General features: G+C 42.3%; 1 protein-coding gene across 1 annotated transcript in view; it reads left to right on the top strand.

Annotated features, from left to right (window-relative positions):
- Positions 1 to 22,486, top strand: part of cdh11 (cadherin 11, type 2, OB-cadherin (osteoblast)) — an 85,367-nt gene that overhangs the window by 28,763 nt on the left and 34,118 nt on the right. The window contains exon 2 of the mRNA XM_076743169.1: positions 11,666 to 11,731. The gene's annotated coding sequence lies outside the window, so the exon portion shown is untranslated. The remainder of the gene's footprint in view (positions 1 to 11,665; positions 11,732 to 22,486) is intronic.

Genomic DNA, 22,486 nt, shown 5'->3' with positions numbered 1-22,486 from the left:
CACTGCCAGCATGTTAAAAATGAGGAAGGACTATTTTTGTGGCATCAAAATGACAAAGGGTACAAAAGGTACAAATTCCTTCTTGCATTGATAACAGTTAATACCGCTCTCTGTTGCTCAGCTTAGCTTCCCATTACTCAGGCATATGGTGGATTTTTTTGCTGATTTATCATTGCCACAGGCTTTCAGCGGATCTTAAAATAAACGGCTAAGACGCTGTGAGCCTTGAAAATCGCCAGATGTACAGTAACTTTCCTATCAAGCTACTTATTAAGTCTGCATGTTTTTCATGGTCCCGGCTTAGAACAGAAATCCATATTGCGTTTTGCAGCAGCTCTCCTCTCTTCCTCTCCTTTACTCTCCTCTCCCCAGATGCCTTTTAGAGTTGTCATTGGAGAGTGACCTGTATTATCTATCTCTGACTCTCTCTCCTCAGCTCTGTCTCTTTCTCCGTCTGAATGGAGATTTAGATAAGAGAGTCTGAGCTGCAAGAGAGCAGCTGCTGAATACCAAGAGACAGACCAAAAGAAAGAGAGAGGAGGCCAGAGAGGAGCAGAGAGGCAGGGCCAGATTTACTGAGCCGTTTGCGCCTTGTTTCAGACTCCTCCTGCGGCTAGAGAGGTTCCTGTTATTTATCAACCCGGTGCGCTGCAGCTCGTCTTGCTCGCTCGCTTCACCTTTCTCCTTTGAACATTTGCATGCAAGGGAGGATCATGCAAATACCAGGAGGATCATATATGACAAGTGTGATTGTGCCTTCCTGCTGGATTCACTGAGGTTAATGCTATTCATGGTGGTCGCCTCCTTGTGTACATGTCGCTGTATCCTAAGATCAGGTGCCAATAGCTGTCGAGACGGAAAACGCGGAGGGGAAAGTATATTCAGTAAATATTTATCACATGTGTATCTCAGTGACAAGAGATCAATGGTGAGTGCACAACAACAAAGTGTACAAAGGAGCTGCAGAGTTTGAAGGAAAATAGAGAGGCAATAATACACAAACAATATCTGAAGATTTCATTACAGAAGAAGGGATGAGGAGTTAAAAATAAAAAGTTACAACTTCATAGCCTGCAGCTTACCTCGTCTGTGTGTGCGCGCATGTGTGTTTTGTTTTCCTGTGTGTGTGTGTTGGGGAGCTGTTGTCATCTGCCTCATTCTGCATATGACACACACACACACACACACGCACACACACACGGTCCACTATTTAAAATGTCCCCAAGGTGATCGATGAGGTGGTGATGGAAATGTCATCTGGTGCTAATACATTTATCATCGCTCATCCAGCCTCATGAATTTCTCCCTTTGCTTTTCAATCATTTTTGCTCTTTTACCACGAGACCATTTGAATGCGGTGATTCATCGGACTGCCAGCAGTTTTCTCTGAGGAAGCAGACTGAGCGTGCAGGCATCCAGCGCTCTGACTGGACTCATTAATTAGTGGGCAGGACAATGATAGCCTGTGTTTACATGAGCCCATGTGATGGGGCGGTAAATAAAGAGCAGGGAGAGTCTGAGACCTTCAATCAGCGATCGCGATAAAGAAAACAAATACTTTCAGAACCAGGAAATCAATTTTACACCCCAACACTACATGATTTCTTTGGAAAAGTTTTAAGCTAATGGTCAAAGTCTAACTGTGTTGTATTTGTTTCTGCCTACAATTTGGGACACCAAAAACTAAAAATGGCCTTTTTCACTTGGGTTGGGTTATATGCTATAAAAGACAGAGTGGAGCAGTAATGTAATAAGTTATTGATCCCTGGAACATCTCTTTTTTTTTTTTTTTTTTTTTTTCATGCCCCATTCACCAAAGATATGAGAACATTGGCTCAGCAAGAGAACAGTCTCTGGTCGGGAAGGGTTTCTCATCATCTGGGTCAAGACCAGAGACATTACAACAAATGGACGAAGCTTCCAGGTCTGAAAAGTAAAGCCAATGCAGAGGGGCCTCAAACATGCATTCGTTTCAATAACCAGCCAAAGGCGACTCCATTGGCCGAAAAAGAAGTCCGATTATATGTAAGCTTATGACCCTACTTTGATTCATCACCTCAGATGTGGTCACTTCCGACTGCAAAACCAAGATAGCGACGGCCATAATGCTGGAGGCTTCAAAACAATAGTCCTCAAACGAATGGGTGATGTCTGGCTCTGGCTATGTCCACTGTTTAATATATAGTCTATGGTCACGACACTACAGAGGGTCACCTGTAACGCTAATGGGGTAGCAGGTGATTGTTTAGCTGATGTATATGATATAATGTCAACATAAATAAAGATCATGGACGAGAACAGATTGAGCAACTCGGCATCTTGCTGAAGGACGCTGAAGCACAAAGGGTGCTTGGCATTTTCCAGCCTTTGAATGTACATCATGTCCTCCAGGTGAAGGACTTTCTAGCTACTAATACAAGCTAGGTGGAAGTCAAAAAGAACATTTCTCGGTTAATAATCCAGAGATCATGATGGCAGCATCTCCTAAATATGGAATTGATGCTTTGGAAATGATCTCTTGATCTATAGGCGGTGATGTGATGTTGTGGCTTCGTTCTTATATGACTGTCGGATTTTGCGTTCCACTCAGACGTGAGGTTGGTTGGTTGGTTTTCTTTATGCTCTAAACAGACTTTCAAATGTGAAATCACACTGCCAAGTGTCAAGATGCTGTTGTGAGAGATCATTATATATTCATGCGGGTGTGTATTTCTGTGTGTGTGTGAACTGCTGGCTGGACTGCCATATGAGTAAGAGAGCGTGTCACACAATAACAAACTATCTAAATGAAAATCATCGACAAGTGAGGCGAGTCATAACTGAGCGTGCACGTACACACATAAGCGAGCCAGCCATGCAGAACTGAATATGTAAAAAGCGTATTTATTTTCTCCGCCGCCTTCTCCTCGCTCGCTCTCTCCTTTTCTCTATCCATCATCCATCTCTTTCCTCGCCCTTTATCCCTCCTCCTCACCCTGTCAGTTAAATGACTGCTGCTCGTTTCTCTCTTGTCTCTCTAAGTCAACACGTCAACTAGGATATATCTCTTCCCTCAGCCACGTCGTCGTTAGCACACACCGTCATTATCTGTTTGTTAGGCATTCACTCCATGTGCGTAGCCGTCTCTGTCTGGATGTGCGGTGAAGTTAGAGTGACTTCTGCATGTCGGCATGTTTGATGAGTTTGTGTGCACATTCTGCACGTATTTGTTATGTGTGTGTTACTTATGTCTGTTTGAAAATGCTAAGAAAAGAGAGTCTGATATGTTGATGTGTACAATGTACGATAACTCCTTTGAATGCGTGTAGGTTAGTATGAAAGTGTGTGTTGGTATCCTGTATGAATGAGTTTCCAGGTTCATCTGTGTGTTTATGTCTGCTTGTAGGAGTCAGTCTGAGCCAGCATACAATGTGTGTGTACACATACTGTGTGTGTTTGTCTAGAAGGCTGTGCAGTAAAGGGGCCACCTTGAACCACTGTCGTTCAGACCAATCAGCACCCTGTGAGGAACTACTGGCAGCTATGGTGAGGCGTGGTTTAGATGTGACAACTGAGCGATTGTTTGTGTAAAAACAACAATGGCGGCTCCTAAAGAGGAGAGCGTAGACGCTGCTGTAGCACCAGGGATATCAGAGCTGAGCGTTTCTTCGTTGAAACCAAAGCTCAGAGGCTTTTCTTGATGGAAAATGTGTTTTTGCTCTTCTCCCAGCTGACATCAGCAAGAGTTTCACTCTGTCTTTTTCTAAACAGTGTCCATGGATGATTTCCCAGATGTTCAGTGTAACAAACCATGTTGTACACCAGGTTCAGCTTCAGATGTCGCAGTTCTATTTTCTTGCTATGTTCTACCCCTCTCTCTACATCTCTCCATCAGCTTTCACCTCTAGCACAGACAGTCTCTGTTGCTGGCTCCCCCAGTCTCTTTCTGCTGTGATACACTAAGTAAAACATCACTACAGAGGCGAGTAGTGTCACAGGATGCAGTGACGTTGCTCTGAAGTTGACGTGCAGGAGGCTGCAATGCAGGCCTTTGGCTGTTTGTCGCATCAGAAGCATGAAAGAAGGAAGCCTAAGGTCCATTAAATCAATCTCAGCAAATTAAAATCTGCCAGTTTGGTGTACGCCCCTTCATATCTATATCCCCCACTCGAAATTAGGTTAGCGCATGTGCTCTTTGCCAAGCTTTACACTGCAAGCTCAAAATTAGCTTTCTCTGAATCTTAAAATGAAGAAGTTGAGACTTGAGTTTCCTTATTTTATTTGCACAGTGACAAACAGGGAACAGAGGAATTACTGATACAATCAAATGTGAAAAAACAATGAATATACAAGATGCAAATGACTAGTTTCTGCAGATAAGATCCTCGTGGGGCTAATAAAAGCTTCTCATCGTAAAGCAATAAAGAAGTCTGTGGCCTTGGGAATGCTGAGGTTGACGTCTTCAGAGGTTTAAATTACCTCACTGATTTTAAACATGGACGCCGTTTTGGAAATGAGCAACACTGCCTTCTCCAGGGACGGAGCAGAATTAAGAGGAAATTAATGTCAGAAATATAAGCAGCGGCAATTCACCACAGCATCACCAAAAGACAAAACTGATGGCTCACAGATATCAAAAGGTTGATCAGCTATAGTATGTTGCTCTTAAAAATTGTCCTATGTTCAATGGACTTAAGAGGTAATTAGAAAGTAAAATCAGATCACACTCGCATCAAGCTGGCCTCGTCGCCTCACCATGACCACATCATCAACTTTCAGCGTCACTAAGGACACTGAGCTTGTTCAGCCACACTGGTCGTGGCGTGAGGTCTATTTTGCCTCAATGATTTGTTCAAATTGCTCTTGCAGTGAGGATTGTTTTGTCAGATACTTCATAGAACAGATCAATTAGTGGCTCTGAAGGAGGCAGGAGTAATAAAAAAAATCGAACTCTTGTAACTCCAGGGGGCTCTCCATCTTGCCACGGCTGCTCAGATCAAACTCTGCTTTTAAAAGGCATCCAGCTTCAACATGTCTACCGGTGACCTTCCACCCACGCCTGCTGTTCACACATTCTGCAGATTTAGCAGTAGTCCTTCTGCTTTCAAGTGGCTGCAGCTTACTTCAAAAGTGCATTTAAATATCCATGAATTTTTATGCAATCTAACCTGTTTGTATTCCATGACAACACAATTTAAGGCCTGGTCAGCGCATCGATTGATGACTCGTCCGTCAATTGATCAGTCAATCATTTGTTGATTTCATTAATCAAGCAAACATGTTTTCACACATTCCACTTTGTCAATGTAAATTCAATATCTTTGAGTTTCGGACTGTTGGTCAGAAAAAACGAGCGATTAACGGCGCTGGTCTCAAATTGATTAGGTCAAACAAAAGGAAGTGGAGTCATCAGCAGGATTTGCACCGGCTGGCCTTTGATTTTCTTCTTTAAGCATTGCACACTGCAAAGGTGGACAGGGCCAAACTGAAAACTTATGAGTGTGTGTGTTGTTTTCTGAAAGATGAACTGTGAGGCTGAGCGCATAATACTGCAGTCCAGTCGTTCTTTGCTTTTCAGTAAGTCTAAAACAATATAAAATAAAACAAAACCAGTGTAGACAGAACATTACTGCTAGACACCGGAAAAGGAAAAATAAATCATACTGACTTCCATCTTTCAAGCTTATCTAATCACACAGAGCTATTTCAGAGCATCTGACAGAGAAGTGGGCTTATATTTTCAGATGAGGAAGTGGAAAAATACACGAGCCGTCTAGAGCAAGTGTTGTAGGAGTAGCACTATTGTGGGAGCAGGACGTCTGAGCTCAAAGATAAAAAAAAGTAGGCCTATAGTTACCAGCCAATCCAGTGTAGAATAACTGGCCGCCACTTGCACCTGCATCTCCTGTGTAACATTTTATTTTAGACCCAGCAATGAGTCAGAAAGGAGGTGAGAGGAAGCGGAGGAGGATGAGGGTAGTTAGAGGAGGATGCTTGCCTGAAGATAAAATATATGAAAGGAATTGTGCACCAAAAATAAGTTTTAAGAGCGTAGATGAAGAACAGCCTCATAGTTAAATACAGTGTGAGATTATTCTGTGGACGGCTGGAAATTTAGTCACATCTCAGTTGCCACTTTAGTTGCCAATGTGACTGTGAACATGCAGGGAAGTCTGAACAATGTGTGTGCGCCGGGGCACACGAGGTAGCCCTTCGCTAACGTGCACACACTCATATAATAAAATGTGCTTGTGTGTGTTTGTCTACATGCCCATGCACCTGTGAATGCATACTGGCGCATGGATAATACTGACACAGCTGGGATCCACCAGTCCCAGCCAGCCAATATGTGTGTGTATCTACCAGCTGCGCCCACTGTGCTGATCCTCAAAGCCGCTATCACATTCTGCTTGCATCATTTCACCGCAGTCGTACTGAGAGCATCAAACTCATGAACACATGCTCACAGTTACGAGCCCATATTCACCCTCACATCCATGCATATAATCACCTCCTCACATAAACACCCATTCAGTGACATGTGATATTGTGATTACATATCATGGGTGTTTTAAGCTACTTGCCATCAAACATATGATTTATAATTTTGATTTTTGTAGCACATGGTATTACTGCAAGCTGCGGTCACCCTTCATCTGTTAGAAGGAGCCACACAAAAAGAAAGGTTTGGCCATCTTAAAAGGCTCATTTTCAACCGTCCTGTTGGATCAGATGCTGCATATTTGACCGCTGTGGTCAGTTAGTGCTGGAGAGGACAGTCCTGAATGGCAAGTGCCTCCCAGTAACCCTCCACTGTTGTCAAAATGTCTGCAGAGGCCAACATGCCTCTTAACCTCTGGGTCAGGAATAACTTAGGGGCCCTCGGATATAGCAAAGTTTCTCCATGTAAAGGTCATCTGTTATGCTGGCCTATAAAGCCAGTGCAGTAGCTGTGTGAGGAGTAAAAATGGCTTCAAACTTTATCTCCAGGCCAAGCAAACTAATAGCACTTGCTCTCCGCCCTTACAGGACTGCATAAACTTTGGCTTTTCTCCAGTTTCAGTGGTAATGTTGAGATTCCAATTGGCCGTTACCATGAGATAAATCCTTGCATCTTGATTTAGAAACTAGATGAAACACCAGATTTTAATCCGGGAGAGTGTAATGTGTTTGGAGAGAGCTCAGCTAGAGGACTATAATCAGAATAATTATTCTGGTCTCACTCCAGCTTCGGGCCTTTTAGCTAATGACAGTCACAGCACTAATGGCTGGATTTCAATCTGTCTATTTGCATGTGTACATGAAATGTGTGTGCAAATATCATGTGTCTGCGTGTGTGTGTTGCAGGTCTGCATGACTACCACAGTTGCTCATTGGGCCAAAAATGAAAAATAAATAAATAAATACAGAAATAAATAATAAATGAATGGTAGATTTCTGATTATTTTCAGTGATTCTGGGGAGCTAAGCTGAGAGAGTGTGACTGCTTCTATCCTTAAATGAACTTGTTCCTCGCAGCTGCAGCTCGCATCATATCATACCTGCTTTTCCTCTTATGTTGAACGGAAGGGAACAGAAGTCATAAAACAACGCATCGTAATATGACATAAATATTCAATTTCTTGCATTATGAAATGAAAGCTTTGCACTAAGTGCCGGTGTTGCCTCTGTGTGTTGTGTTAGAGTATAATATAGCAGGGGTGTGGAGTGTTTCAATGTATAGATCCAGATGATAACGTACTCTGAAGCACTGAGCAGTCCTATCAGGGAAGCACACTGCAGCCAAAACAACTATCTGCTCATCCAGGGCAATGCTGGAGTAAAATCATACATCAAAACATCTCTCAAACGTTCATTTTTATATCGATTGTTATCTATTGCTGAAAGAAAAAAAGAAAAAAAACATTTGATTCATAGGTTCTCACCGTGTTTATCATGAGGAAAATTACTCTTAAGATATGAATGCCATTCATCAAAATAAATCAATACTAAATGATATCACTCTCTGGAAGCCTGTGCGCGTGCAGTGAGACATGTACGCAACAGAGTTGTTGGCAGTCGACTACCAATCAATAGGCCTTTATTCATGCTTTGCACATTTCGCACAAGAACTGATTCAGACGGCGCTTTATAGTATTGACAGTATTGTCTCAGGGTCCCTTGCAATACCACAACATGGTGAAATCCATTTTCCCCTCACATAACGAGCTGTCATTTTCTGGTTGGAATGAGCTCAATCGTCTCAGCATACAAAGCAGGCAGATTTAGCTGCAGAATGATAATAACGGGAGCACAATAGTGATTGGTCTGATTCCACAGCGACATCGCTCATATCACACAATAATGATTAGCGCACGGCTTGATTTTTAAAACATCTGCGGCGTCGTTACGGACAGCACATTGGATTGTAGCTGTTAACGATGTGTGCTGTGTCAGCACGTGTTGCTTCAGACACTCTGATGAAAATCCATTTTTTCTTCTTTAACAAGGTGAAAGGAGCCAGTGTCCTCTGCATACAAAGCAGGCCGATCTGCTCCATGACAGTAATGATAGCGTGATTATGATTGGTGTTATACTTGAGGGGTATTACCAACACTGAATAATAATGATTTGTTAGAATGCTCTGCTGATGATGAAGGTGTTCCTGACAGAGTTATGCTCAAAACCATGATAGTGTTGATGGTGCTGTAAATTTAATTGCACTGCTGCTGTCACTTTCTTGTAATGCGCACAAGTTAATCCATTCTTTTAATGAATTTGATATTTAGGAAAGAAATGAGGGAAACTCAGCATTCTGAATTCCCCAAATCCTTCTTGATTTTACATCAGTAGCAATTATTGCATGATTCAGAAGTGCTTCTGGTTTTATTTAAATGAACAGTATGTTCTCTGCCGCTAAGGGTCCCTCAATCACAACAACAACAAAAGACGGGATTTGATCAGGCTGCAGGGGAGCATGGGAGGTGCTGTCATCACTGTTCACTTTCACAGATGAAGTAAAGTATTAATTAACCTTAAGATTCGTCACATTTGCCAACTTCCTTCCTCACTCTCTGACATATCACCCCGTATGGAAGTTACAGTTTCTACAACCACATGAAACACTGTTACCTTGAATAAAGGGTCTGGACATTGTTAGAAACATTTGGGATAATGTAAATGTAGTGATTGCTGTAGTCACTTTTTGACATTTTAATGCAGATATGTCTAAATTCACACAATGGTGTCTTTCTCAGGGAGAATTTAACAGGGTCAAAACTGCTTAAACACAACCGATATGAACTCACCATGTGGATACTTAACTACTATCATGTTTAACATCTCAAAATCTTGTTGTGAAAATGTTAAAATCTTGTTTCCATTTTGGTTGTTGTTCTGAAAAAAACCACATAAAACAGAACCATTAAAAGTCGTACAAAAGTCTGCTGAAGCTGCTGGTTCTGATCTTTAGTTCCTGCAAAAAATGGAGGGGAGGTTAATTATTGCAGAGCCTCGGTCCTCGGAGCTGTGTGATCTCTCACTGCACATTTAGAAAGATGTGGATAAAAGAAATGTGGCACAGAAGATAAAGGCAGTTTTTGGCCTTTTGATATTTAGTCATTACGACGTTATAAAATATCTCCCTCGCACTATTTTTCCTCATCTCTTCACTCATGTACCATCACACCCACATAATTACTAGATGGAAGGGAACACATTCTTTTAGAAAAGCGTATGTGTCTCGGCTGCTTTCTTCTCTTTCTTTACCCTTATTTACCCAGTGAAGGCTTGTTCAAATGGCAGATTTTCATTTTCAGTGATGCCATGTTCACACTCACACAGGGGAGCTGCTCTGTACAACCACTCAGCACCACCGCAGACCCTGAACCGCTCCACCGGGACAGGCCGGGGTTAAGTAGCCCACTCAAGAGCTTCTCACTGGTAGTTACTGATGGAGGCGAGAGCATGTCCTGCTCATTCTCCTGCCCAGATAACACCTCGGGTGATCTGGAATGCAATGGACACATAAAGGCAGAGGCTCACGAATTTCCTCAAACACATTCGTGACCAATTCTCATCTTGATTCATCCTACTTCCAGGCCCTGATCCAGACTGGCGGCATGCATGTGCTGCTCCAGACGTTCACAAGACTTAAATACTGACACACTGCTGCACATGCTCATTTGTGACCATTGTTTGATAGCAACTGCTTGTTTAAAGCTGAGATTTATCTGGTCTCATAAACAAAGGGCCTCGGTGACCTGCAACACCCCAGTGCCGTGCTGAAGTGTCCTTGAGCACACTTTACTGTACCTCTGCTCACATTTGAAGTCCCACTGTGTGCCATGTAAGCAGTAACACATTAGATGTCCCGATGTATGAAAGTAACGGACGAGGTGAAAGTCAGGACAGCTTGGACTGGAATATTCTGCTTACACAACCACAAAAGGAGAAGAGGCTGAGTTCAAACTGCCATCCTTTTCAGAAAGTTTGTTCGTAACCCCGCGGTTTCAATCCACTGTGCATTAACTGGAAGCATTACTCTTGCCTGAGAATACTGAAAAAATACTTAACCGACACTGGCTGGCAACACTGACTATTCATCTCAATAAAGGAATATGTCAAGTGGTGCAACACTGTTTTCTTCTGTTTTTAATAGTTTCTGGGCAGTAATGCAGTCGAGGCAAAGGTTAAATGATGCTGTGGCTATACAGACGATACTTGTCATCATAAAATTAATGTTGTTAATTCTCATCTCTATTAAAATTGCTTCTAAAAAAGATGAAATGACACCAGTACTGAGCAGCAAAACTGAAAGTAATACCTCACACTAACAACTGTCAGCCCATCGTCATCTTTTCTGTCATCAGGGCGTGATGTAAACGGTAATTAATCAGGAAAATAACAGGAAAAGCTGAACTGTGAGTTTGTTTTTCGGTGCGTGGTGTTTAGACTGTGCAGTCTGTCCTCTCTGTGCTCATACATCAGGCTGTATGGTAAAAGTCTTAACAAGCATAAAGTAGCTGCAGGCGGGTGCACTGTACATCCAGGAAGGGGCCTGGTGAATTCAGAACAGTACCGGCTCAGGCAACATATGAATTAAATATCTTTTATTTATATTTCACTGACGCCGGTCGTGCATTACTGTGGTGAAATGCAGTAGATCTGTGAGGGCAACATGAACACAGTTTGAAAACCCCAAATCTCCACAGAACACTGTCAGCCTGCTGCTGTCTTTGTTGAAGTGGTTCTTCAGTGGCTTGAAACCATTTTTCAAACTCAGAATTTGTTATCGGAGGTTAAGAAAGGAGGATTAGAAATGGTATCCGACAGCTTCACGTGTGTTTAAAGGTTGCATGAGGTTTGTTTATGAAGTTTCTAATTTTTAAATTTGCATAAGAGACTGTTTTAAGTATTCTGAGTGATGCTCGATCTCAAAAAGTGGATTTTATATCTCCAAGCCAAACCCATCACTTTGTGTTGGTTTGTGTCCAGTTTTTCTCTTACGTTGACGTAAACAAGCCACACATCTCTCCTCTTACTCGATCGCCTGCACAATTACAGGCACAACATAATGAGACATACAATGCATTCAATTAGCACATGTGTAATCACATCATGTATAATGTCTTTGAACCCTTTCATCTTCAATAAACAGCACTTCTTACATGTGATTAATCTAAATTCCCCCCTCTCCCTCTCTCAGGCAGATCTGTGTCACCGTGCAGAGGAGAAAACCCTCCACGTATCCAACACCAGGAATGAGCTAAAGGTGCGTTCTGCCTTTTTTTCTATCTGAGTGTGAAATCAAAAGGCCTGTGAATTGGCATTGACACATCAGGTCTCACCAGCCTGTTTAGCATTCTGTTAAACTGGCTCCATCTCTTTCAGGGAGAGTGGAAGTGCTCTGTTTTCTGAGAGCTTTATCTCCAATCCTTTCATTCCTTCCTTCTTTCTTTTGTGCTTTCATGATGTTATTATATTTGTTTGTGTTGCTTTTCCTTCCTTTCATTCATTCATTCTTTCTTTACAAAGACACTTTCTTGTCGCTGCCTCTGTCTCCCTCAGTAATGATCTCTGTCCTTCATGGTTAATAGAAAATTATTCTGAATTGTTTAGCTTGTATTTGCCTACAGCGGCTTGTTAAAGAGGACTTGTAAAAATGCATATTTAATATGATCTCATGGCTGAAAATGCGGCTTACAATGCATTTGCCCTCTGGGCACGTGTACCCAAAGTCACCGTATCACACACCTCACATCTCCCATACTAAGCATTTTTCCTTTCGCCTGGAAAAAGTTGAATAGATTAAAGGCAGATCTAATCGATCCTGAGTGTGCTTATCAGTGGCTGGCAGGCTGACGAGCCGATTTCAGAACAGCGCATTCTAATCCTTCAACTACAGGCTGGAAACTGGAAAAAGACAAATAGACTCACAGACAGCAGGACGGAAACACAGCACACAACAGAAAACACAGTGTGAAAACAAATCGCTGAATATTTTGATCAAGTCTGAACAAACTGTTGAGTGTCACACCAGGTGAGACAACACACAAGGAGATTATTACACAGATGATCAAACACCGCGCATTAACAGTGAATATCATGATTGAGCATGTAATTAAACTAGATTTAACATGTGGCCACAGTATTCTGTTTTTACTCCCATCCATTCATTTCTATGTATCCAGTCCAGGCTGGGTTTCAGTGTCTGGCCATCAAAATCAGCTGCTCTGGAAACACAGTCGAACGAGAAAGACCACATTTACAGACACTGAATACGAGCAAAGTATCAGCTATTGCGGGCTTAAGTGTTGCCCTTTGAAAACTCATATCAGGGAGACATAAATGAAGACTTAAGCTCTTCTTCCATCTGCTTTTGCTGTTATTAAACTTGGCGCCTGCCTTTGAAATGTGTCCTCATTGACATCTATTGATTCCGCTGGTAACTTATTATGATTCTTGGTTTCAAGGGTTTAGCTATGCTGTGTGCTGATTGGATGTTTAACCTCTTGACCTCCAAACCGAGATCTGAGCACATACCCCATAATAGGACGCATTCATCCAGATGACCTCTTCTGTCACCGTGACAACTCAGCGGCAGTCAAACTGACAAAGACATCCTCTATATGTGTGTGTGTGTGTGTGTGTGCGTGTGCGTGTGTGTGTGCGTGTGCGTGTGTGGAACAAAAGTGCTTATCTGAACCAGTCTCAGGTCACATCACCCCTCCTTCTCTTTCTCTTTCTCCTTCGTGATCTCTCTCTCTCTCTCTCTCTCTCTCTCTCAGATTAGCACCTTCTCCTTTTGGCACATTGCTGCTGAAAGAAGGCAACAAATTTATTGTCCTGTGTGTGTTTATGTGGGTGTACGTGCATGCATGTGTCAGCCCTGGGCTATGTTTCCCAGTTATTTCTGTCTATACCAGTTTCACACAGAGAGACAGCAAGAGGATATTAGGCCAAGCATCCATTCTCTTTCTTCATTTGCTGTTTTCATGATATGGGGTGATAGTTTCTAAATTACACTCCATTTCAGTTTACAGGGAGTTCAACCACAGAGCTTAGCTTCAGCCAAAGTCTTGAGGCCCCGCAGAATTAATCTTGTTTGGCGACAGAGCTGCAAACTTGAGCTGCACAAACCTCAGTGTCAACTCCAGGTTCAGTGAGACACATTGTCATCACAGTAGTTATGGCAAAATGTCAACAATCAGTTCAAATCTCTCTCAGATGGAAGGAGCTGTTTTGCTGCTGTATTGCTCCTTTGGCTTTGTTTGCATGCAGATCATGTATACAGTGCATTTATTTGACTTGCGTGATGATTTTGCATGCATTAACTACAGCAAATGTAATGCTTACAGCAGCATCATCATAGATTAAGTGTAGCTGTAGCGTAACGATTGCAAAATGAGATATTGAAATGAGAATTCCCCTGAAATGAAAGTGTGCTTCTGCCACTGGTTTACATCAAACCACAGAAAAAAGGCAACTCAAAAACCCTGTTTCTTCATCTACTAATGATCAGATCTTCTGTGTGTAAGACACGTCTACCTCAAAAAGTGGGTCAACCGGGTCACGATGGTTTCTCTCTGCATTTTTGCCTTATTGCTTCTACATTTATGGAGCTTGATGGAACCTGGCCGTGGATGTGATTCATCAGTTCTGGAGCTTTATAATCATGCGTTCATTGTGTGGCCGCTGAAGAATGAGTAAAGCTTCATTTCAACATGCATATAGACTTGGCTGCAACGGCAGAGGCATGAATCCATGTTTAAAACAGGCCTTTGTTCTCAAAAGAGGTAAAAAAGTGTTCGAATAAAAGTCTTAACGTAACGTCTTGAAAGGAAACCAGTTAGAGTTCAGGCTCTGTTTAATGTCACGCTGGCAGTTAGAAATTATTTTCTTAACCTAAAGAAAAATGTCTGGCATTTGCACAACACGGCCGAACTTGTGTGCAACAGTGAATGTTAACACAACAAGCAGAAAATGCAAAGTACAGCAGTTTCTTGTATATTATTAACACATAAAAGTCAGTGAAGGGTGCAATGCAGCCCTGATAAGCCTTTCTCGAGAGCGTAGAGTAGGAAAATGTTGTTAAAACTCATTAACTATCAGACTCATACATCTTGAAAAATGTGACAGTGATGGGTGTCTGGGGGGACAGATAAGGAGCAGGAATTAGAGAGGAGATTCCCTTTCCAGGGATTTACACAAACACACATGGAGTGAGTTTTAATGCCCTCTACCAGTATTGATTACCCAGCAGTCTGACTGATTGAGAGTTAGATATAGAAAAGCACACATCAATAAATACTCAGGAAAACCTGGGGAGAGTTTTAAAGACACTGTCCATTCCCACCCACCCACACAAACACAAACAGCTGCCATGTGATTAAATGATTCCACAAGTTCAATGAGCTGCAACAGCGGCAGTCTGGGAAGAAGTCTGTCATAAGAAGCCTGAGCTCTTTGATTCAAGGCTGTTTCTCTTTAAAGCGGGTCGTAACGAAATTTATGCAAATCCGACTGATTGTTCTGACCACCTGCTTGGTTATGACTGGTCTGTTCATAACTCAGTTACAGACTTTGCTTGTTTTCCTGATCCTAGTGGCTTCCATCCCCATCCATCATTCGTCGTTATCTTACTGGGATATAGGAGGTTGGAGCTGGTGTTTGCGTGTCACTGCTTGTGTTCCTGTGGATGTTGCGAAGCTGGAGCGCAATAAAAACTGACACTGGGTGTGATTAATCAGCTCCGGAGGCTCATTATTACCTGTTGATTGTGTGGCCACTTAAGAGTGACAAAAAGGCTGATTTTAAACTGCAGACAGGCTTTGCTGCTGATGATGATGGGTGGATGAATCATCGGAAAATGGCAAGAAGCTACACAGAGTATCAGGCGTCTTTGAAACATCAATCCTTTAATGGAACCTTCAGAGATAAAAACTGCTTTCTCTTGCTGCCATCACTCCTCTGGGATCATTCGAGGGTAACAGAAACGTGTCACTACGAATGCTATCTGGACACTGACTGTGGCTTTGATGCTTCCACTGCCTTCTTTGGATGTCTTTTGTAATATTTGCAATGCAGTGGTTTAAGCTTATACCAGCACTTGCACTCAGCCTTTCACCATTCTGAATAAGAGCATCAGCCTAATGCCTAAAAATGAGTGTGAAGTACATTACATCAGGAGTTTTGAAGACAGATTCTTTCAGCTTTAGATCATTTTCAACTGCACACAAAATCGAAAATGAGAGGTTTTCTTCTGGATGGCACAGTGGTCTGTAAGTGAGCAATGACAAACCTATTGTGTGGATTGACACTTACAAAACGGCATAATTGCAGTCTCATTTCACGAGATATCTAACAAATTGAAACCCTCCCTCTTACAGAGTTAACACTGGCATTAAATTAAAACTTACAATTGAATGTCACTGACATTTTGCTATTGTATGCCCTAGGCACCTTCAGAGATTGGCAAAGTCAAATGGCAGCCGAAACATCTGAACTCCAATACCCAACAATCATAAAATGTCACGCCAGAAAACACTTTGGTTTATCAAGCAACCCAAAAGAAGAGAAAGGCATAACACCTGACATGGTAATCCATCTTTCTCTGCAAGGATTGATTAGCTGCTGCCTTGCATACAGTTTGTAATTCTCTCTTTGTCGCTTCCTGCAGGCAGAGAAGTGAATATACCACCAGAGTTTCATTTGGCAAACTGTGTTGAACCTACAACTCTTATTGGGGGGCACTGGGAGGTTGCAGCCTGATTTTGTGTCAAATTATGTCCAAGATGTTTGCTTATAAAACAGCTACACAGGTGATGATGTGATCATCAGAGCTTTGGGAACACTGAGTGATGAAATCAGGTGACGGTGTTTAATTTGAAAGCTTATGGGATCTACTATCAGGAGAAAATGGCATTTCTGAATGGAGGGAAATTGCTTTTGGGGGTGCTCAAAGGATGAAAGATATGGAGTTATCCTCCAATATGAGATTACAGGCTCGGCTTGATCAACCAAGCCTACCGCCACAGAGCCACCTGCACTGGATTTCCACTAGAACTCGAAAAACAATAGTCTGTGACCCAAATGTGATGGCTTTATTGCTTTTTAAATGTAGGTAAATCATTACACATGGATCTAATAGGACAGATGGATGGATGGATGGATGGATGGATGGAGATTTTCTTTTTCTCACAGATTTTTAATTTCATTTTAAAGATCAGATGAAAGTTTGTTTTTTCCCCCCCTTTCTCCTCTTACATGGATTTCATTTTAATTCTGCTCTGCTCTGCATTGGCCTTTATGTGTGCTGTTGTGCTCTGAATTTGTATTCACTGCTCTCTTATGTCTTGTTCAGCTGTTCTGTCCTCTTTTCTGTCCTGCATTTCATTGGTCAGTTTTGTCCCGTTCTACCCTGTTGAGCTCTTGTGTCTATACATTTCACTTCCGTAGGCACAAATCAAATGTAAATATCCTATAAGCATCATCACACAGCTGAGAGACCTGCTGAGCAACAATAAAAAATAAGAAAGGGAAAGGGAGATAAAGAATGAGCAGATAAATGTGTTTGCAGTGAGATTACCATGCATCATAAACCCATAAACCCTGCAAGGAGGGATAGAGGGGAGAGAGGAAAAGATGGAGAATCGGGGACAGAGGGAATTCAACAAGAGAAGGACATGGAGGGGAGGAAGAGGAGATGCAAACATGGATGGTGGTTAACAGCAGAATGAGAGCAGAAAAACACAAAGAGAGATTGAGAGGGAGGAAATGTGGAGATCAGGAGGGAGCAGAGAGAATGTCAGAAGGCAGAGATAGTGAAATACAGAGAGATAGAGAGAGAGAAAACAAATGTAAGCCCCTGAGGATTAACTCTCTCATTTCTCTATGGGGAAGAATGGAAAAAAGAGGATTTCCACCTCCTATCCTCTCAGCCTCCCTTTGATATCGCTCTCTTTCTGTCTCATATTCTAATATCTTTAGTCTCTATTCATCATGTTGGAACAGACTCGCTGGGCTTGCTAAAGCTTGAGCACACATGGCTAACCTGGCTGGACACAAATCCCTGTCTGTTGCTCTCTTTCTTCCTCACTTCCCCCACTGCTTCAGCTGATCAGTTTCAGAAGATCGTCGCCGTACTCAGAATTTCACTAGTTTGTTGTGGACTTGAAGGCAGCATAAATTCTTTTTACCTGCCTCGTTCTCCTCCATCTGCGGTGGTTTGGCAGCTGCATAACTGTTGCATGGGGCCAATAACACACAACAGCCTTCATCATTGTTGTGGTCGGTTTAACGAGCTTTGCTAATAAGATGAATGAGCTTCCTGCTGATCAGTTAATGGCACATTTACTGGTCCTCCGCAGTGTGGTGATTCACAGTTTTCAAATAAAAAACAGTGAACTGAAGGTTGATTTAATGGCTGATGTAATGTTGTTTCTAACGTTGGCCAGATCAGAGGTTTAAGAGGAGGAATGCTGAAGTTCTGGCAAAGCAACACATTCATCAGATGATGAAGTTTTTCCATCAGAGCCCCTTCATACACAAACCAGTTCTCTTTGCTCCACTTCAGCTTCTATCAGGGACGGCAAAAGGACTCGTGCCCTCACATTAAGAAAAGGCTGATGTTTCAGTACGACCATACAGGACATCAAGGTTCGCTTTCCGTGCATTTCATTGGTTCATGTGACTTTTTATCATTTTGCAGTGCTCAAGGTTGAGCTCAGTTTGGATCTCCCTGTAAAGAAACATTTCCTACATGTGGGGGGATCACAGATGCTTTTACACTGCTGCTGAAATGGGATAGAAAATAAACAGTTTCACAGCTGGAGTGTGAAACAGGTTTTAAAGTGAATCTCAAGCCACTGCAGCAGTGTCTCAAGTTACTCTCCTTCCCTCCGGTGACTCGCCCCTCGACTCCCTTCTTCCCTCATCTTCCCTTCACTCCAGTTCTCCACAGTGCTTACTTTCCTGTTCCTCCTCCTCATATCTATTTTCTCAATCTCCCCTTTGATTTTGCAGACATTTTTTTCCTTAATTCCTCCTCTAAACCTGAGTTGCACTCCTGCTGTAGCTACTCTGCAGGTTAACTATGACAAAGTGACTAATTTATATTCCAGCGTGTGGCTTCAGTGATTGACTGGCACTGCTGCAAAACTGGTGCCAAAGCTGATATTTTGGACAATCTCATGCCTTGAATATAAAGTCATCTGGCTGTCTTTATAATCGGTCGTCAAGTGTTGTTTTCTCTGTCAACAATTTACACCAGCACCAGACACAAAGACATACAAATTGGCCCGAGCAGAGGAATCAGAGCGTCATGCAGCCTGGATAACCCTTTGTGCACATATGAAGAGACAGACAAGATCTGGCCACAGCGCACTCATGGCAGCCTCACAGACTTCACTGCAGAAGTGTAATGCCTTATTTATGTTGTCGTTATATCTCCTGCCCCCGCTTTGTTTCTTGTGGCGATGTGGCCTCTCCTCCTCTCCCTCTCCTACCTTTCTTCATTTCTTTGTGGTCGTCTGTCCCTGCTCCCCGAGCCTTTAAGAATCTGAAGTATTTTATTTTTCCTTTAGCCTCAAATCAATTCCAGACGCCACCGTTTCCTGCCCCCCCACTTCTCTCTTTCTCTCCCTCCCTCAGGGGCTATAGACCAAAACCACACGCACAAACACACACACACACACACACACACACACACAGATAGGGAGTGAGAAAGACAGAGTGAGCAAGAGAGTCTCAGGTTTTGCTTGCTTTTCCATAGCATAAATTCCCCAAACTTTCCACCCCCGCCCACCCCACCCCCCCCCCCCCCCCACACACACTTCTATTCCAGGAATTGTGTATTTGTGTGTGTCTATTCTTATGATTAAGCGCCATCTTTTCCCAATGACTAGCCCCTTCTTCTCTCTGTGTTTGTCTTGGCTCTCGGTACGTCCCGTCGTCCTCATCTGTCTTTTTATCTCTCTCAGATTAAAAGGTGCAGTGACAGTATCATGAATCTCTTGCGATGGAGAGTGTATATGTGACTGTGGCCTCTGAACCCCTGCAGATGTCCTCAACGAGGTGCTTTTGGAGCACTTCATTCATTAACTATGTGTGGATGTGTGCACACATGAAGACGGGATGATTGATTAAGGACTTTTTCAAAGCAGTGCAAGAATACGTCCAGCATCAGAGCGCCGTGAGCCTCTTTCTCAAAGCCGGAGATGAAAAAGTAAAATGGGAAGAATGGAGAATAAAAACAAAACAAACCTGTGATGTTCTGCAGCACCATGTGATTATCCATTTTCCATTCCTAAGTATATTCTAAAAGTCCTCCGCTGTAATTACAGAGTCATTCTAACGCTGTAATGCAAAGCTATAATTGCAAGGATAGATCCTACTGGACTGTGACAGAAAAAAAAAAAAAAAAAAGAGGAAAAAAAGACGAGATGTTGGAAGAAGTAAAAGCAGACAGCATAAAGAACAGAAAGCGAGAAAGAAGGACAGCGCGAAGGAGGGAGGGAAAATGAAAGTGCTGTTTAATTGAGGATGTCCTCTCGCACCACATTTATAATCTTTACATTAAAGGCAATAATAAGTCAATTCTAACACAGTACAAGGTCTTAACACAGAACTGCCGTCTTTGTTGTTGTTGTTTTTTTTCTTTTTTTTCACACTTTTAATTCTAGTGTTGGGCATTTTGGCGATAACTCGTCATAATTAACTGTGAGCGTCCCTAATGTGGAGTTTGTCTTTCCAATTGTCAGGAGTGAAAGGCCTAATAGTCACAAAGTTAAAGCCAATGAAGAAGGCATTCCCATGCAAGCCAATAGCCAATAAACAGCGGTCGCCAGGCTAATTGGAGCTACATTGTTTTGCCTCAAGCTGAACTGTATCTCATCAGCTCGCCCGTTGTTTTGCTGTCTATTTCGGCTGCTCATTTGGAAGAACACAGGGAGCTGATTGGTTCGGCCATCAGCTTGTTTTCAGCCCAGAGGATTTCCTCACGAATTGAAAAGCCAAATCAGAAAGAGCAGAGTGACGCAGCCGACCGCTGAAACATTCACCCCATTACTGGCATTGTTTATGTTTTCATTATGTTTCACTGCACTGACAACATATTTTTCTCGCTCATATTTATTGTCTGAGCTTCTTAAACAAGGAGGATGTTAGTTACAGTTTACATGTTTGTGAATGTTAAAATGAAGCAGACCTTTACTTTCTGTCTGAATGAATGAATGGCAGAGACAATATCCACTCTCTCCATGTGGGAAATGCTGGTTTTGTGTTGCAACCAATCCCCCTTTGATTAACTGCATGATATGAAATTATGAGGCAGCTGTCTTTGTGGAGGTGAACCATGGTCAGAGCCGATAAAACAGTAAAGAATACTGGTCCTAAAAACTATTAACAAGCCACAAAATACATTCGCCAAATGATTTTAAAAAGCCATCTCTGTCTCATTAGCAGAAAAAATTGTTCTGATTGCACATAATTTACCACAAATTGCATATTATTTCCATACAAATTAGTGTGATTGTCAGTAATTGAGGATGCTAATCAAAATGAGCAAAACAAAAATACACATGTACACGGAGTTCATTTTTATGAAGTAACGTGCTTTAAACAGGACAATTTCGCGGAGTGTGAATTAGACTTCCCAAACACAACAACAGCAGAGTTAATTAGGTGCTAGTTAGCTGAATGCAACAAATGGAAGTCTGTGCGTGCCGTCAGCACATTGTTTGTCTTCTTCAGCAGCAGCTTTGTTTATTCAACATTCTTCAGATTAACACAACATGCCACAACTTCTTTTTTTGTTGTTGTTGTGCTAATGGCAATGCTGGAGAAGTTACTCTGCTCAGCAGGAAGTCTGCTGCCACTACAGCACTGTGCTGAAAATATTTTCCACTTCAATATCAGTCAATTTTATCTTTATACACATGTGGCTGTGATGTGACTGACATTCAACACACAACTCTTATTGAGAGCCATAAAACATGGGGCGAACACTTTCTGTGCCACAAAAAATGATCTCTTTGTGGAGCTGAACTGTTCCCGTGTGCAGCTTGTCTTCAGCTCGTTGACCTGTTTCCTAACTATTCTCCAAGGCCCACAATGTTATTTACGAACTGCGTTTCAGCTAAATGAGTCCGTATTCACTCACAATGATTCGGCCTCGTCCACACAAGGGCATCAGTTGACACTTCTGTGTCTCCCAAGAGGAAACAGATCTGCTTCACTGAGGAAACTGATCCTCTGTTCTCTCCATCAAAAATCTATCAAAGCTCCGTGACACAAAGTACATTTGCTTCAGAGATATCGGTAACAGGTGTAATGGTTTGGTTGTGACTAATGCAAGTCTCTACCACATGAGGTATATGCCCACACCCAGCACATTTTTCACTGTATCACTCTGACCATCAAAGTCAGTGATGGAGGTCAGTGCAGCCATGTGCCTTTGACTGGGCTCAGCACTGTGGGTCTATGATTGAAGGGGGAAAAAGTACACAAGACAAACCCAAATTGCAGACCCTTGATTTATGTCTTTCACTCCGTTCCCCAGCATTTTGGTCAAGGTCAACTGTCTGACAAAGCAGAAATGCTGAGAAAGCACAATGAAAAGCATTATCATAAACCGCACAATGATTAGATTAAATCATAATTCAATTTACTGAAACATATCAGACGTCCATGTTCTGGACATTAAGCAGCACAAGAACATTCTGCAATCCGCTTCCTTTCATGTAAAAAGATTCTAATGATGTTAAAGTGAGGTTGATTAGAGATAAGACCACATGAAGAATCTGTGTATGTGTGTGTGTGTTGTGTGTGTGTGTGTTGTGTGTGTGTGTGTGTGGGTGGGTGGGTGTATAAACAGCAGAAGGGTCTTGTGGGTGGTAATTAGCACTTGAATTTCACTAATGGCTTAACAGGAATCAGCAACCTCTACACACATGCACATACCTACCACAACATACACAGGCATACAAGTACACACACACACACACACACACACACACACACACACACA

This window comes from Chaetodon auriga, chromosome 11 (genome assembly GCF_051107435.1).
Source record: "Chaetodon auriga isolate fChaAug3 chromosome 11, fChaAug3.hap1, whole genome shotgun sequence".
In the NCBI taxonomy this organism is placed as follows: Eukaryota; Metazoa; Chordata; class Actinopteri; order Chaetodontiformes; family Chaetodontidae; genus Chaetodon; species Chaetodon auriga.
The sequence above is the reverse complement of the archived record's forward strand: the minus strand, read 5'-3'. Positions and strand labels throughout refer to the sequence as shown.